This window comes from Ochotona curzoniae, unplaced genomic scaffold (genome assembly GCF_017591425.1).
Source record: "Ochotona curzoniae isolate NIBS_2020 unplaced genomic scaffold, NIBS_Ocur_1.0 contig_3819, whole genome shotgun sequence".
In the NCBI taxonomy this organism is placed as follows: domain Eukaryota; kingdom Metazoa; phylum Chordata; class Mammalia; order Lagomorpha; family Ochotonidae; genus Ochotona; species Ochotona curzoniae.
In genome coordinates this window covers 17,446,612-17,465,173 of record NW_024466004.1, presented here as the reverse complement: position 1 = coordinate 17,465,173, position 18,562 = coordinate 17,446,612, and the positions used below count along the sequence as shown (strand labels likewise).

Sequence of the window (18,562 nt, the reverse complement as noted above, 5' to 3'; positions counted from 1 at the left end):
CACAGTCCTTTATACCTAAACCACAATGAGGGAAATGAGTCAAAGCAGCCGGGCCACTGCTTTTAAACGTTTCCACAACAATCCAGATGATACCTCTAGCCTCTGCTCATCCTTTCCAACACTGAATTAGGACAAGACATAGATTTGCTAATGTGCATTTAATCACCAAGGACTGAAGATGTCTGGGCTTTTATTCTGTAATGTTTCTAAGACTGTGTCCATTACATGCAAACAAAAGGAAGACATCTTGGCAGAACAGGAGAAGTGATGCATACTTGATGGCTGGATCAATTTAAATATTATTCATGGCATACAGCCTAGTCCATGCTCTAGCTGTTTCTATGGCTTGGCTTGGGCTTCATTGGCCTTCCTCTGCTCTGCTACATCATTTGCTAACAGATCATCTGGCTTGGGAGCACTTAACAAAGCCTGGAGGGATAGCAGAACTGTGCGGATCTGCAGTGCTGGGGACCACTAATCTTTCAAAATATCTAAACATATTTTTCCCAACTTATCTATATTACGATGATAAATTTTGGTCATGAAACGTACTTTAGGGGGTGTTATTGGGTATTCTTCTGGAAGGAATAGTTCAAATTTAAAAGTTCCTCCCTCAAAAGGGGAATCCTCGGGACCAGCAATGACCACATGAAAACAGCATGCATTGCTTACATCTCGTTCTGCTTGAATGCCAGGAACTGGTTCTGCCACCAAAAGCTGGGTTTCCTTGATGATCCTGCGGGGAAGCCTGGCCACCTGGTCAGATCCTGTGTTCAGCCTCTGGTCTTGTTTCTGACTCTGCTCGCTTCACACACAAGCAGGAGAAAAAGCTTTTTAGACAAAATGAAAATTCAAACAAAAATACCAAAAACACATGTGATGTAGTAAAAGGAGTTTTGAAAGGGACATTTTTAACGTCAGGTGTTTACAAAAAAAAATAGAAAGATTTCAAATAAATGATCTGATAATGCATCTCAAGGAATTATTTAAAAAGGAAAAATTTCAGCAGGAAGCAACAAATGAAAAAAATCACAGGAAAAAATAAACGGAATTGAAACTAAAAAACTAAAAGATGCCACAAGGTCCCACCTCTCAATTTGATTACAATCACCACTAACTTTCAACATGAAATTTGATATGGAAATGAGAAAACACTCAAGCCATATTACTGTGAATCTAGTTAGCTATAATGTTTATCAAAGACTTCAAGTTACTGGAATATGCATGCGGGAAGACCTTATCCTGCCACAATAAAATTTTAATCTAGGAGAAACATCAATGATTTAGATGATATACTGAAGAAGAACACTCAAAAGAATACAGCTTGGGAGGTGAGCAGCGGTGACATCTACATGCCATGGGAAATGCGTACGTAAACTTGTGGTGGGTCAGCCTCAAGTAGGAAAGAACTGTAGGGTATGTGTTTGTTAGCTTCCAGTAACACTCACAACAAATGGTTTGTTTTGGGCTGTTTCAGAAGCAGAAGAAAAGAGAACACATACAATGAATGGCATTTCACTACAATACAAGGAAAAACTTCTGGCACTCAGTAGTATCATCCACCTCACATCCCCCAACCCCGACATACGCCCCTTCTTTGAAAAAATTTCTGCTTGTACACTGAATAAATCAACCGAATGTGGAATACTATTTGAACACATTGCGTAGGATTTAACATAAATGAAATGGTTCATTTATAGTTCTTCTTGATCTAATAATTTTACCTAGTATATTTGATATGGCTATTCATGTCGATAATTTGACATATGTTTCTCCCACTGGGATTATATTATTTCCAGCCTGGCTTGCCATTTATACCTTTTAGAATGTAAAATGTCACTGTCCTTTTCCAATGGCAAGTGACTGCCACTGACCTGCAGAGAACTCAGTGACACCAAGCGAAATGAAGCTGTCCTCACCCCTCACTTGCCCTGGCAGAATGAACTGAGATGCGACTATTTCTCTAGGGAAATTTGAAGTCCATATTACATTAGTTTCAATGTTTGTCATTGGACTTGCTTCTGTAAATGACACGTCTAATTTCACTTCTTTGTTTTAAGAAGACTCATGACCATTTGGAAGCAACAATAACAAAAAGAAAGGAAGGGACAGAAAGTAAAACAAACAAATAAACAAACAAACAAAAAAACCAGACTTCCATTTCCCCAAAGTGTTACGACACACTAAACAAAATCTGCCACAAAGCAAAAACATCTGTGTATTTTTTTTCAATTCCAAGATATTTTCATGGGATTTGTCATCTTTCTCTGTCTCCATGGGGAGCATGTAATATAATTTCTTAAAAGAGCATTCTGGGATGAATATATTAATCCTCCTCAGGAGGGCATAATTCATCGCACCACTGACAAAATAGCATCCAAATGACATTAGTGTCTTTTGTTCATTTTTAACTTACAAGATATGACTTGAAAGATTTGTGTGAATGCTTTAAAATTCTACTGCCTGAGAAGTTAGTTATAAAGGAAACTTCAACTAATTTGCTTACTTAAGGAAAACTCCTTGCCTCTTCACAATAATTTCAAAAACCAATTATCATATTAATGTTTTCAAAATAAGGATAACAGGTATATTGCGTTTTAATTAAGAATATCTCTTGTAAATGGCAGTACTGCTCTCTGGTCTTTGGGAAATGCATATACTATACATAATTAAGGATTACAATCAAATATTAGAAACTTGATTTTCACTGCCACAACATGTCTTAAATCCATAATACTCTCTTGTCTGTGACTGAAATTTAAAGACAAGACGGAGTGTAAAACTTGAGGACACCCCCAGGATCTGCCATGCCATAGATATCAGATCTAGGCAGACACACACACACACACACACACACACACACACCATGTCCATTGAATGACTAAATAACACCTCAGTTTTTTTGTTTTTTTTTTTATCAGTTAACCAATCAGGAAAATGAAAAAAGATCTAAACCACACTTGAGAAGTGGCTGATCTTTAGTTTGAGTTTCAATCCTCAGAATCTTATCAGCAAAGATCAAATCAACAATATCCTTTTCATTACATTGGTTGTGTATAATTTTTTAATCTCAGGAACTAAATGAATTCTAGGACTGTGTGGACAACGTGAGAGGAACAGAGTTTTCTAGGAATCAATTTTTCTTTTACCCCGTTTCCACATTTACCCTATTTCAGACACTTATTATTGCTAGTCCCAGGACCATTTTTAAAATTGTCACATCATATTTATCTTTCCAATCTACTCCACAGCATCCTGTCCATTAACTAGACCTCCGACTCATTCCCATTTTCCCCTTGAAAGGTAAAAGTCTCCTTCATGTGCACATTTCCTTCAGGATTCAAGTTACATTTACACTTGATTCTTTCTTAAATATATTTCATAGAATCAGTGAATGTTAACTATTACATAATACCTAAGTGTCTGTTAATAGATCTTCTATCTGCTATGATTAATATTTGAGATCTATGGGCTGTTTTAGTAATAATAACCAGTTTTATGCATGTCAGCTGTTATCATACTCAGTGACTTTTCTCCCACTTTTTTGTTCTGAGAAAAATATAACGGAGATGAGAAAAAAAAATTCTAACTTCAAATTCATGTTTTTTGTAACTACAAAATCTGTTTGATCAGGTAATTAGATTTTAATATTCAAATCATGCACTTAACCTTTTAAGCCCACAAAAACTAACTACAAATTATTTCATCATTCAATCTAAGGTCTAGCAGAGGTGTGAAATTACAGTAAATGCTAAATTGTCTTCATATTTCTGTGGAAAAAATAACCTATTTGGTCTCAGTTTTATAATATGAAAAATAAGAAAAACTTAAGAAAGATAGTACATACATATATATCTAATTGAAGCTTTTGCAATAGTAGCACACAGCCAATGTGTAGCATTCACATAGTTATTTCGCATGTGCCACAGTCTCACGCTTCAACACACATTCTCACATTACAACCTCTAAATTAAATAGCTTTCCCCCTACTAAACCTCATTTGTTATAACCTAAATCAAATTTCACTTACCTTGATGTTTTCTTTTAACTTTTCTATTTAAAGTTTTGTGTATTTCTCTTATGTGGACATCAAACACACACACACACACACACACACACACACACACACACTGACTCATTCCTCAAAACTCCAGTAGTCTGGAACTTCATTTAGATCTCCAATGTGGTGGTAAGGAGCTGACAGGCTGTGCATCATCAAGAAGTTAGAACTGGTAGTATGGTTGGGACTTAGCATTCGGTGTGAGTGGTAGACATCTGAAGGAGCATCAGATGTATTCATGTAGTGATGTTGATGTCCTAGGATGGACTCCTCATTAGCATCATTATTGTGCATTTGTCTTACTGCATCAATGTAAACATGGATTAGATCTATTTATTTTTCATATGCCCTTAATTACTTGTGCAGTTACAACTGTTTTTTTTTCAAACCAATGAATGGATACATAAGCTAATTGTTCAGTAAGCTAACAAAAGTATAAGTTAAAAATAAAATAGCATTTTGGAAATGTAAAAAATCTTCAGCTTGTATTTGCCCTAACAGATACAGTATATATATTTTTCATCAACAAACTCATGTTATTCAAAAATATATTTATATTTAATTTCAAGCAAAATATCTTATTTCAGAAATTGTGCATTATGTGTTTCTATATGAAGAGGAAATCTCTCCACAAAATTGGACTACAGTGGCATTCTTTTTGTTCATATATTATTAAGATCAAACACAATGAGTGTTAACGACTCTATATGAAAACAAATGTGTTTAACATTTATACAAGGTGTACTGGGACTTATGTTTAAATTATACTTTTCAGCCTGTGGTGATTCATCCATTTTAAGGGAATAAAATACTTACAGTTGCTGGTAATTAAAACAATACTTTCGAGAAAGTTGTCTCGAAATAACTATGTCTTTTCCCTTGACAAGAAGGAAGATGAGTATGTTTTTCTAACCTCAAATACAGTGTAGGAGGGGAGACATCAAGGAGAACTATTGTGAAGATTTGACACATGGATTTGGCAGGCATGGAATACTGATATCGGGTTGGGAGGGTGGGGGATAATAAAAAAAAAAGCTAGAGCTCTTCTGCTCTAAACTCCTCAAATGCTGTGGGAACAGTGTCTCTTACCCAACTTTGCGTCCTTGGAGAATTCTTGTAGACAAGATGTGAGCCATTTTGAGCCAGCCAAGGGTCATCTTAATGGAACTTTTTGAAAGACTTGTGATGGGTCCCCCAAGCAAATAGAAAGTAATTCTGGAATAGATTGTCTGAGATAAGGAGAAAGTAGATGATTAAAAAAAAAAAACAAACAAGGAATCTTTGGCATTAAGGATACAAAGATGTTCCAAGGAATTCAGGTAATATCCCATGAGACACTAAGCTTCAAACTTCCCACCCATCAGAGGAATCAATGAATGGTTTCTTGGTCCTTAGAAAAGACTTTTCCTGTCTTAGACCCTTCTTTCCTTTCTCTCTATTTCTCATAAACCTGAAAGAAGTGAAAGTCAATATCAGGAAGGATGGGACAAAAGAACTGACAGAAGAATGGAAAAATACAAGCTACCTCAATCCATCATCGTCTGATGTGGAAGAGAAGTATTAGTCATAAATGGAGTCTGAAGATCTCCATCAAGGTGTGCAGTACCTACTGTACATGTACTTCATTATACCTACTGTACATGGACTTAATTATAAATGCAGCCTTTTGGGAATTCAATTTGAAAACTAGACTTTATTAACAAAAATATAACCTGGAAAAAATGAGCCATGCCTATGATTTCATTTAAAGAGCTGAGAAACGTCACAGCAGATGCGGTTTGCAGAGACAGGGCTAGGTGTGAGAAAACAGGAGTGAGTCACTTAAGGATTGAAACTAGTGAATTCTACTTGTTCCATAAATGGGTAATTGTACATGCTACTCTTATTTTTGGAATAATAAAAGGGAAAAAAAAAGACAACAGAAAGATGAAATTAGAACAATTTGAGTTTTGAATAGTCATTTCTGCTAATTTTTTTGAAATAAGTAAATGATTTAAATAGATTTTTTTTACAAGAGAGTAAAAAACGACAGCCAAAAAAAAAAAAAAAACACACCACATTTAAACTGCTCAATATCACTAGCCATTACGGAAATGCATGTAAAATCCACCTTCTAACTCCAATTAGAATGGTTATTATAAAAAGTAAAAAAATAGCAATTGCTGGTAAGGATGAAAAGGGAACTCTAATACACTAATGGTGGATATTCATGGAATCAGAGTGGAAGACGGTACGGAAATTTCTCAAACAATTAAAAAGAGGATTACCATTTGACTTAACTCCCCCACTTCTGGAAATGCATCCAAAGGTGGGTAAGTTATCATATGAAAGAAATACTTGTACTTTCATGATTATTACATTATTCACTATGGAAACCAGTAGAAAACAACCTAGACATCCATTAGTAGAAAACAGAACACAAACCCACATACACAAATATTAGCGGTCACACCCACACAAAATGAGATTTTGACATTTACAATAAAATGGATGGAATTAGATATTTTTATGTTAAAGGAAATAAGTCAAACAAAAAAACATAAATATCACGTTATTTTCTCATATATAATAGGTAAAATGTGTAGATGCCATATTGTTTGATACAAAGATAAATATTAATACTATATTCATTGAATATCTAATTTATAATAATGTATATTTATTTTTTCATTTAATGCCACCATAACCAACATTAAAATGTCTATCATTGCTTTCAAAAAGAGTGCATTTATGTGTAGATATGTATGTATGTGTATGTGTGTGTACTTGTGTGTGGGAGATTGCCCTGGATTGTAGTCTACTCAGCCCATATGAGAATCCTTAGCCACAGGACAGCCAGGTCCCCGGGGGAATCCCCTGACAATGGTCTTGGCTGAGACCTCAACCTGGCTAATTCACTGGGCATGCAGCAAGAACATGCACCCTAGTCTCTCTTCTCTGTCCTGGATAAGCTGTGCTAGGACTTCCCTGAGAAGTAACTCTAAGAAGTGCAATGCCACCCAACACTCACTCTGCCTATCAGCCAGGTGTGATAAATATGCCCGGAGGGAGGTACACCTTTTAGCCCAGGTGTTAGTGTGGTGCCCATGTGAATGTTGGCTTATCTATCAAGGGCATGAAGCACAGCTTTCACCCCTGAGTACAGAACGTGATCTATGATTGGAGGGTCTAGATAGACAGGCATCCCTACCAGCCAATTGCAATGATGACTGGGTAGAGTATTGCTTGGGACCGGCCTCTGCCGATCCCTTTTTTTTGCCTACATAAGCTTGTAAGTTCTACCTAGTAAAACGAACATCTCTCATCAGTTTGTTTCTGGTGCTTCTGTGACTGAAAACATCCTTGCCTCAGTGGCCTTGGGGCATTTGTGTAATGTTTACATATTGAAGTGATTACGGGAAAGTGTTTACAGAGTACTCAATCTATGTTGGCTAATTAAACTATCTTTTACATTTTATTTGAACTTAAAAAAATGATGTCATCTGCTTTTCAGCTTTCTGAGGAATCTCTATCCTTTTCTTCCTGGGAATGTACACAAAGGAAATTAAGTCAGCATATGAAAAAACTATCTGTAATCCTGGGTTTGCACATGGTAGACTAGTAACAGCTAAAACTGAATCAACCCAGATGTTTTTCAACTAATGAGTGAATAAAACTTTGTGTATATTAGGGCCAGTGAGGTGGCTTGACAGGCTAACCCTCCACCTAGTGGCATTGGCAACCCACGTGGGCACCAGTTTGTGTTTTAGATGCCCCACTTCATGACCTGAGAAGGCAGTACAGAATGGGCAAAGGCCTTGGGACCCTGCACCCATGTGGGAGACCTGGAAGAATCTCCTGGCTCCTGGTTTCAGATCGGCTCAGCTCTGATTATTGCAGTATTTAGAAAGTGAACCAGCAGATGGAAATTAGTTCTCTCTCTGTCCCATTCTCTCCATAAATCGCCCTTTCAAATAAAAAAAATTAAAATTTTATTTTATTTGTATTTACTTTTAAAATATATATATATATTTCACATATGTATTTCAGTGAATTTATTGAATATTTGTTATCTCTTCAGGAAAGCCTTTGTGTCTGAATGAGTGTCAAAAAACATAATTTTCCAGACTGTTGAAACAGCATTGAGGGGCAATGGAGTGGAAAGAGCTTATGGGACTCTATCATTAAAAAAACCTAAAAATTATATTAAAAAATTAAAAAGCATCGCAGGCCTGTTTTAGCCACACCTCTACTTTTCACATTTTTTGGACTTAGAGCATCTGGAAAGACACATTTTCTCAAGGATTTGGGTATTTCAACTCTGGTTTTTGTTTGTTTGTTTGTTTCAAAAAGAGAGTTGGATTAGACCAAAAATCACAATTCAAAAGTCCTTGGAGATTAGATTATAAAAATGCAACCAGTCAGATACATAATTGTTTGTGCTGGTAGGACTGGACAAGAGCTCACTCCTCCTGTCTAGAGATATTCCACATTTGGAAAACCTTCAGAGACTATGAATCCAGTCAAGCAGACCCTTGGTTCAGTGATGAAGGCTCGGACAGATCTAATCATTTACATCTCTCCCCACAGGAAGATTCTCTCTTTTCTTCTGCCAGGAACAAGTCACTTGAGCTGTGTGGCCTCACATGCTTTGTCTTCTGCGGTCCTTTCCAATGCACGATGCTTGAGCATCACAGTCAGCAGCCTTTGAAGCATGGTCTCATCTGCTTGCTTCAACCTCAGCCCCTAACCCACAAATCGTTACAGTCTTTCCCTCCTCATTTAGTTTTCTGTCCCATGAAATGAAATGCTTAATTCCATTATATAGCAATCTGAAATAGGTAGGACTTTGATGGAAATATTCAAAGAATTCCAAAATGAGTCAAAAAAATTGAAACAGAAAAATACTTGAGTCTAGATCAACTTCCTCACTTCAAAAGATTAGCTTGATCATAATATTCAAGTGTTGATAAGCAACCCTCACTTATAAGACATTATACATGCTGTCTTTTTAAAAAAAGATTTATATATTTTTATTGCAAAGTCATATATACAGAAAGGAGGAGAGACAGAGAGGAAGATCTTCTGTCTACACCCAAGTGACCACAATGGCCAGTACTACGCCAATCTGAAGCTAGGAGCCAGGAACTTCCTCCAGGTCTCCCACATGGGTGCAGGGTTCTAAGGCTTTGGGCCGTTTTCGACTGCTTTCCCAGGCCACAAGCAGGGAGCTGGATGGGAAATGGAGCTGCCAGGATTAGAACCAGCGCCCATATGGGATCCCAGTGTGTTCAAAGCGAGGACTTTGAGTCACTAGGCCACGCCGCCAGGCCTTATATATGTTGTCTTAATTCCACCCTATATGTTTCAAATTCATTATTCATTTAGAAGTTTCATCTCCTCCTTTTCCTTTCAATATTCATCGTCTCACTGGAGAAAAAAATCACTCTTTCAGAACCCATCGAAAGATTGATTTCACTGAAATGTGACACCTCAGGGGACAAAATCCACTTCAGACAGTCTTGAAGAGTCCTGGTATTCAGTCACTGCTTCTCTTTCACTTCTTTACCACTCTCTCAGTCTGCTATGCTCAGTGCTGCCTCAAATTTGCTTCACTAGCAAACTGCCAAAGAGAAAGCAAGCCCTGGATTAAATCATCAGGCGCTGCTTGCTTCCCGAATGTTTTTCCCTGCAGCGTCTGCTTCCTGCGCACTCAGTGGGGCGTCTCATGAGGTTAGGAGCCTGCTCAACTTTTTAACCTGTTTTACATGTCACAGCCAAGATAAATAGTACAAATCCTTTCCCTTTGCAAGGAATATTGAATTAGTTTGTCTCTGTGGCAGCTGACTGAGGAGTACAAAGCAATTATGCGGCTGAAACTGCGGAAACAAGGAAGAGGCTGAAGACTCTAAAAGCAAAAGATGTCATTGTTGTCTGAACTTGTGAAATAGCATTTAGGTCTTCTCATTCCTCTCATGTTTGCTTGTGAACAGGAATGAAAAGCTTATATTTTATTACCTAGCAGCTACATGTGCTGATAGTGATGCTCAATTTTACTTTATAACAGCATTCAGCTTTATCTTAAGATTCGTTTATTTGACAGGCAGAGGGGCAGAGGGAGAGGGTGGGGAGAGGTTGGGACAGTCAGAATGTAGAGAGATGAGGAGAGCTCTTCTACCCAATGACTGAGTCGGTAATGTCCACCGCTAAGATGGCTACACCAACCTGAAACAAGACCTAAGTATTTCCCAGTGGTCTCCCACGGCCGGCAGACACTAAACGTCGTACATTGCCTCCCACGTACATTTGCAGGAAACTGGATCTGAAGTAGAACATTTAACTGGTGCTTTCACACAGCATAAATTACGTTCCAAGCATTTGCTTAACAGTTAATAAACTGTTTGCCTAGTTTATTCTATTTTTAAAATGTGTTGGTCTAGTTTATTCATTTGCTAGCTTCAGGCTTATGATATAGGATTCAATTTAAAATACAAAAAATCTAAGCCATAACCTATGATTAACATCAGCAAAATATTACCTCAGGAAATGTCCAATGACAGATAGAAATCAAGATAAAACCCAGGTTCCTGAAAATGCCCTAAAACCCATAAATGAGGAGGAGAATAAAAGTGGTTGCTCTACTTCTCTATGGCTGCATCTCAATTTATCTTCACTAAATGGACTTTGACACGACATGAATTTTCCTCTCTGCGTCAGAATGAGGAGAAAGCTGGAAAAGACGTAGGCGGGGCAAGATGAAGGAGAAAATAACTTCTGAGCAAAGACAGCATTAAGAATTTGCATGAAATAATTTGTGTGTGCTTTATTACATTAATAGAGTGAAAGACAATACAATTGATTTGTGACCACAGAATAAATCTTGAGCTGATTATGTCTCTTCATAGAAACTGAGGAGAAATAGTCTTTGCATCACTCATAATTTTTAAAGGATGTATTTACGGATTTATTTGTTTGAAAGGCAGAGTGACAGGGAGATGGACAAAGAAGAGAGAAATTTTCCTCTTCACTGGCTCACTCCCCAAATAGCACAGCAGCTTGTATGGGCCAGGCAAAGTCAAGAGACAGGATTTCCATCTAAGTCTGCCTCGGTGGTGGCAGAGGCCCAAGTACTTGAACCATCTTCTGCTGAGTTCCGAGGCTCATTAGCCAGAAGCTTCTTTGGAAGCATAGAGCGATCAATAATTAAATCTGCGCTGTGATATGGCACGTCAGCAGAGAAAGCATTGATTTAATGCACTGTACCACCAGTCTGGCTACCACCACTTGTGCAGATTCCAATAGAATAAGCCTATGTTCGGGAAGCTACATTCAGAGAAAGCAAGCTTCTATTGCAAAACATTCAACATGCGATGTGCATCTCAGACTGGAGTTTTGAAATGTAGGATCCGGAATTGTGATGTCATCCACATTTCTTCAGCGTTAGCATCGATAGACACTACTTAGTGACTCCTATTCCAGGTAACAGGCCATAAAAAGTTGCTGCCAGAAGTCCTGAGTAGGAGGCACTTTACTCATTCAGATTATTTTCCGCCTCCTGTTCATGAATGGGACTTTGTTAGACCCATTGTTCTCTGAGATCCTGCTTCCCCAAGGTGCACTCGCAAATCCTGTCTAATAAGTGCTTCGTCATTTAATTGCAATGCTTACTGGACTTTAAAATAGAGCTCAGCACAGAAACTGCACAGAAAACTCTTCACACTTGTTCTGAAGTCAGGATTTCAGTAGCTCTCCAAGCTGTGCCTAGGGATGTAGAATGGAGCAGAAGAAATTAGAAGTCACATATGGTGATGTGCCTAAGTTGTGCTCTGGAGAGCATATTTGGTAAAGTTCACCCTACATACCATTTAGGCAGGCGAAGGATTCCTTGTGTTTGAGTCTGTATAATCCTGAGCCAGGTTTATGTGGAGATGGAAAAAGTAACTGCCTACACAATGAAATTTGAACGGTCCCAACAAGCCCTTCTGCCCACTTGTCACTGTGCCTGTAGATCCAACCTGCATCTTCATTCATCTGAGATGAGGTACGATGTCATGCAGAGACCTTTTCCATAAGAAAATGGAGGGATGTGTTTATTCACTGCATTGCTGTTTTAATTAAGAATAGTCAAGGGAAATTTTTCAGGGGAAAAAAAAAGCATTCACGATGAACTAGTCAATTTGAGAATACTTTCAACTAATTGAGAATCCTTTAGATCCATAGAAAATCTTGGCAAACAATATGTTGCATGAGGTTCTCTGCAGAGAAGTCATCAGAAGCAGAAAACTATTGTTCTTTTTTCCACAAAACTCATTCTCAAAGATATTCAGTTCATATCATCTGTCACTGTGCTTATTTCGTCATTCATTTTTATTTCACAATTCATTTTTAGTTATGATTTACCCAGATTTTGGTCACTATTGTTATTTCAATATAATTTAGGAATTTAATTATTCTTTCTTCTAAGAAGAGACAGCTAATGGAAAGTTAATGAGTTTCAACTAAAAAAAACTCTGTAAACAATATTTGTTATCAAAATTCAAACCCATAAATATTATTACTTACCTACTGTATGTATATTAATTGAAGCAAAATTTATTTCCTCTCATAATGCTCCTTAAGCTTTTTAAAAATATGCATTTATTTTGATGGGAAAGACAAATTCACAGAGAGGAGAGAGAAAGATCTTCCTTCTATCTACTGGTTCACTTCCAATATTCTGGCTCAAGGCTCAGGTGAACAGAAAGACCATGGCTGAGCAAGGCCAAACCCCGGAAACAGGATTTTCATCTGGTTGCCCCATGTAAGTGCATGGGCCCACGGATGTTGGTCATTTTTTGTTGCTTTCCCAGGCATATTTGCCAGGAGCTGGGCCTCTTATAAGGCATCCATATGAGATGCTGGCATTGCAGGCTGTGCCTTACTCCCTTACAGCATAGCAGCGACCCCTAGGAGTTTCAAGAAAATGTTTAAACCCACATTAAACACACTTTCTGCACCACTCCACCACTTCTCACAATTTTCCTGACCACTTATCTAGCCATGGACTAATCTAGCATGAAGTTAAAAATTATTTGACAAATGAGGTGGTATGCTTTGCCTACAATAGGATTATTCAATACCACTATTCAGAGTAGGACTATATTTTAAATATTCCCTTCTTATCCAGGCTCCCTTTCAAACTGACCTCTGTTTCCAGGACAAAGTGTCATCTCTATTTGAATTATCCTATCTTCAGTTCTCTCTTGTCTTACACTAGAAGTTTCAGGTTGAGGAAAAATTCAATAGGTCAGTGTGTTAGAATTTGTCTGCATGGCAAAATGGACAATGATAGCCCAGACACTTTTGTTAAAACATGGGGGGAGTCAGAATGGCTGTGCCACCTCCCATTCAGCAATCCTACATGTCAATGGGCATTGAAGACTAGTTCAACCCAACCATGCCCACTATCCAGCCCAAGAACATGCTGGTGAGTACCATTCTGTCCAGCTACTTCTGCACTAGTCCTGGTTTTCATTCTCTTCATGGAAGTGATAACCCAAGAGGGAGGTTGTCCACTATTTCCTTCCTGGGCCCACTCCTGGATCATGCAATTTCCAGGTGGTTCTGCAGTTTAACTTGACAGAATTAGCCCTCAGTGCTAGCATCTGCCAGCTGATGCTGTGGCAAAGCCCAACCAGCCCTCACACATTCTGATTTATGCTTGTACCAAGCCTGGCTTTACCCTGATCTGGCTCACATGAGTCTCACAGGTCTGGTCTGCCCCCATTCCAACTCACTCTCTCCAGTGGGAGTAGTGTTCCAGCAGAGGGACACTCCACATTGCCCCTACCAGCTTTACCCCGGCCCAACCCCAATCCAGCAGACGCTGGCAAGGGTTACAGTCTAACTCAGCCCAGGAGGCAGTCAATCCCAGCTGTAATTTATACTAGTATGTATTGTGACTGAACCTGGTCTGACCCACACTGTTCTGGCGCGGATTCGCTAGCGAGTGATGTGAACTGGTCCAGCCTGGTCTGCTCCCGACCTGTGCCATAAGTATGCCAGTGGGTACCTTTCCCTGGCCTGGTGTGGATTGCCCCATATCGTGGTTCTTGTGCTCACCTGCAAGAAGCCAATTTTTTTTTTTAAGAATTATGAATATTTATTTTTTTTAATTGTTGCTTACATTGTATTATGTAGTACAGTTTTATAGGCGCTGGGGATTCCCTCTACCCCTCCCATACCCCTCCCCCCATGGTGGATTCCTCCACCTTGTTGCATAACCATAGTTCAAGTTCAGTTGAGATTCATTGCTTGCAAACACATGCCTAGCATGAAGTTCAGCGTCTTATTGTCCAGATAAGTTCAGTGGCCTCTTGGGGAGACCTTCTATGGTCTGAAGATAGGTCTAACAGAGTAAAGATCCGGTCAGTTAAAAGCCCCAACAAGGCCTCAATATCAATATACAACATTATGGAATTAATTGACATAGTATTGGGTAAACAATATGTTAAAAATAATGCAAGTTCCATTCTTCGAAACATCTGGGTTGAGACAGTATCAATGACAGGTTCAAAAAATAACAAACAACCATACAAAAATTACAGGTTAAATCAAGGCAAACATGTGGTATCTAATCTTTTGGGATTCACTCATTTCCCTTAGCATTATAGTTTCCAGTTGTGCCCATTTAGCCACAAAGAACTGCATTTTGTTTTTTTTAATAGCTGAGTAGTATTCCATGGAGTAGATGAACCAAAGCTTTCTTATCCAATCTTCTGCTGATGGGCATTTCGGCAAGAAGCCAATTTTTAAAAAGATTATTTAAAACATTTTGGGCCCAGGGCGGTAGCGCAGTGACTAAATCTTCGCCTTCTATGCTTTGGAATCCCATATGGGCATGGGTTCATGTTCCTGGCTGTTCCACTTCCCATCCAGCTCCCTGCTTGTGACCTGGAAAAGCAATGAAGGATACCCCCAAGCCTTGAGCCTTTGCATACCTGTGGGAGACCTGGAGGAAAATGCTGGCCCTTGCCATTGGATCAGCTCAGCCCTGGCTGTTGCAGCCACTCAGGGAGTGAAATGGTGGACAAAAGATCTTTCTCTCTCTCCTTCTCCATAGAAGTTTACCTTCCAAAACAAAAAATCAATACATCTTCTTTTTTTTTGTTTGTTTGTTTGTTTTAAAGATAATTTACTTGAGAAAGAGGGCCCATCCATTTCTATGTGTACACAATGGCTTAGACTTAGCTAGGATTGAAACTAGGTGCTAGGCAATCAGTCAGGGTCTTCCATGTCAATATCTGGAACTTAATTACCTTAGCCATCATTGCTACCTGTCAATATTTCCATCACTGGAAACACAATTTTTGCTTTGTGATAATCAGATTTTTTTTTGTATTGTTGCTGTGTTTGTAGATAATTCTTACATTATTCTCCTGGACCTGATGTAACAATTCTCTTTTGCTATTCCTATACTAAAGTTCATAATTTGAATATATTTCTTGGGTCTGGAGAGTCCTTTCTGTGTTCTAATTGTGCCCTCTCGAGTGGCTGCATCTTGTTCAAGTTTTTCCTGTCTCATTTATTTCCTTAATAGGAACTACCTGTTCTTATCATTCAGTAAGATCTCTCTGCCTGTCATCAGTGGATCTTCTCAAAATGATTCTCTTTGTCTTCTTATGCATTTAGGTCACATTCACTCCTTTATATGCTAGGATGTTGGGGTCTCTGTCTCTGGATGGGCTGCCGGCAGGAGAATACAATTTGTGGCAGTCTGTAACATTGGGGAGCCAAACTGGTACCCGCTCCAGATGAAGTTTGTGATGAAGGCGGTGGCTAGATGTTCTGAACTTCTCCAGAATATGTTGGAAGAGTAGACATTCCAACTGCACGAGCTGATGTGGAGCCCGCTAGGGCCACTAGCACCAGGGTGACTGCACAAATGCCAAATGCCTCAAGAACTTGATTTTTTAAAAAAATATTTAGTTTATTTTTATTGAAAATTCAGATATGCAAAGAGGAGGAAAGACAGAGAGGAAGATCTTTGATGACTCACTCTCCAAGTGACTGTGGCTACAACAGTTAGAGCTGGGCCAATGAGAAACCAAGAGCCCGGAGCCTCCTCCAGGTCTCCCACTCGGGTGCAGGGTCCCAAGACTTTGGGCTGTCCTCTACTGCTTTCTCAGACCACAAGGAAAGAACTGGATGGGAAGTGTGGCTGCCTGGATAAGAACAGGCGCCCATATGGGATCCCGGCGCATGCAAGGTGAAGACTTTAGCTGCTAGGCCACAGCACTGGGCCCAAGAACTTGATTTCATAAATGAGAAAGCACAGCTGGCTCTTCCCTCAACTCATTTAAAGCATATAATATAAATGTTTACGCTTCACTCAAGGGTCAAGGAGCTCTAGTTTCCTCACAAATAACGTAATCTTACTTGATACACTTTCAAAAAGCTTGATTCTTCGGGTTCGTGCAGTGCAAGGCAAATTAGGCTGCCACCTGCACAATTCCTCAATTGCACATTGGTGTCAGTTTGAGAATCAGCTGCTCCAGTTCTGATCCAATTTGCTGCTAACGTGCCTGGGAAAACAGTGAAGGATTTTTTTTATTTTCATAGATCCACAAAGTTTGAAACTGTTGAGTATTCTATGTTCCTCTAGGCAGTTTCTTATCTTATCCATGATCTCTGCACAATCATCTCATTCCCCATCCCAACATCCTGTTTTCTCTAACAACCTTCCAGGCCATTTTCTCTCCAGTCTCTTTGCTGAGCTCCAGCACTGTATGTGCAACTGTAATTCACAAAGTTTCTCCTGAATTTTCCCTTAAAACAATAACTAACATATGTTGATGACTGAATCAATCAACTCTTTCATATGCTGAGGTAAATGATCACACACATAAACATGTCTCTAGTTTTTGGCCAACCTAGATGCTACAATAATCTTAGGTTATTTTATAACTCTCGTATTAAGAAGATTGTCAAGTGGAGATTTCATTTTTAGAATACTAGAAAATAATCAATTTTCCAATTTCCATGACTACCATCCAATTGTGGGATTTTTTTTTCTCTTCTTCGGGCACTATTGTGGAAGATCCCAATGAGAAATATTTCTTTAGAACGTGTTCATCAAATTGACGCTCTTTCTACAGATTATCTGTTTCTTGGTACTTTCCTTCAAGTATGGGGTGAAATTCCCATTTCTTAACATTGACGTTGTTTAACATTGATATTTTTCAATAGCTATATTTCCATGCTGGTGGTTTTGGTCCTGGAAATTCACCTCTAGTTAACGTTTAAAACATTATTTCTCTAAAATGGAAATATTTCTTGCCCTATTCTTTTCACACCCACATTCTGCTGCTTTGCTTCCATTTTAAGCTATTCATGATGTTCATCCACAGTTCTTACTTATCAACCCAACTGCTTTACGACGGAGCTCTGATATTACGGCTTCTTGGAAAGCTTCATTTTTTTTTCCTTATGCTAAGCACACTTTTTGTATTTCAGAACATTTTGAGATAGCATACTGTAGGCAAATCATTTTAATGTGTCTTTGGCAAATTTACAAGTTTGAAAAAGCTAGATTTCACGTTTTACTAATAACATGCTAAGCGTTAAGTAAACACTTGTTGAATGAATGATTGCAATGAACTGGATATCTGTGTAACCTTAACTTGGGAATCTGAAGTGCCAACACGCACTGGCATGGCAACAGGAGCTGGGCTGAGATTTTCCTGTCATGCAGGTATAGCCTTACGGATAGAGTTAGCCCTTTATTTAAGGGTCCGCAGAAGGCCCTCTCGGCCTCTTGTGCCACGTGAAGACACAGTGAGGAAATGGCAATGCGCATCCAGCACCTGATGATACTGACAATGTGATCTCGAATTCTAGCCAGCAGAACGTGCATGAAGTAAATGCATGCTTTCCTCACAGCCGCCAAACTCTGTCTTTCTCTAGAGGTAGAAAACTAATAGAAGTTTTAGTCTTACTGTTATTCCATAGTTGTAGCAGAGAGACGTATGTTACACGAGTACATTTGGTTCATTTGTTCTTAAAAGATTATTGATGGGGATATTAAACATACATCACAATGGAAACATAATTTTCTGAGCATAGCAACACATTTGAAACTTTCTAATTTTTGTGATTTCAATTAAATGACAGAGTAAAAAATTCTTGATTGAATGTATATGCATTATTGATTATACCTGAATGCATTTGTAATCAAATATCTTAAGAAATCACACAACACTTCAAATCCTGATTGGACCATAATTTAATGCTTCTTCATGAGGAATAAAAAGTAATCTCAATTTTAAGTTATGCAAATTATATATCTGAGATTGCCAAGTGTTCAAAACTTGCTAGCTAAATATTATCTTCTCTGAAGAAATTGGAACAGAAAATAACAACAACAACAACAAAAAAGGCAGCTTAACTTTTCCAGTACCTCATAATGTATGGGCTTATTTTGGGAAAAGAGTTACTGCTAGATTTTCTTAATTAAGTAATTGTGAAATTTTACCTTACATAGAC

The 18,562-nt window shown here is 38.5% G+C and overlaps 1 pseudogene; it reads right to left on the bottom strand.

The window, feature by feature from the left end:
* Positions 1-252: 252 nt before the first annotated feature.
* On the bottom strand, positions 253-5,196 carry LOC121158441 (annotated as a pseudogene).
* Positions 5,197-18,562: the final 13,366 nt, after the last annotated feature.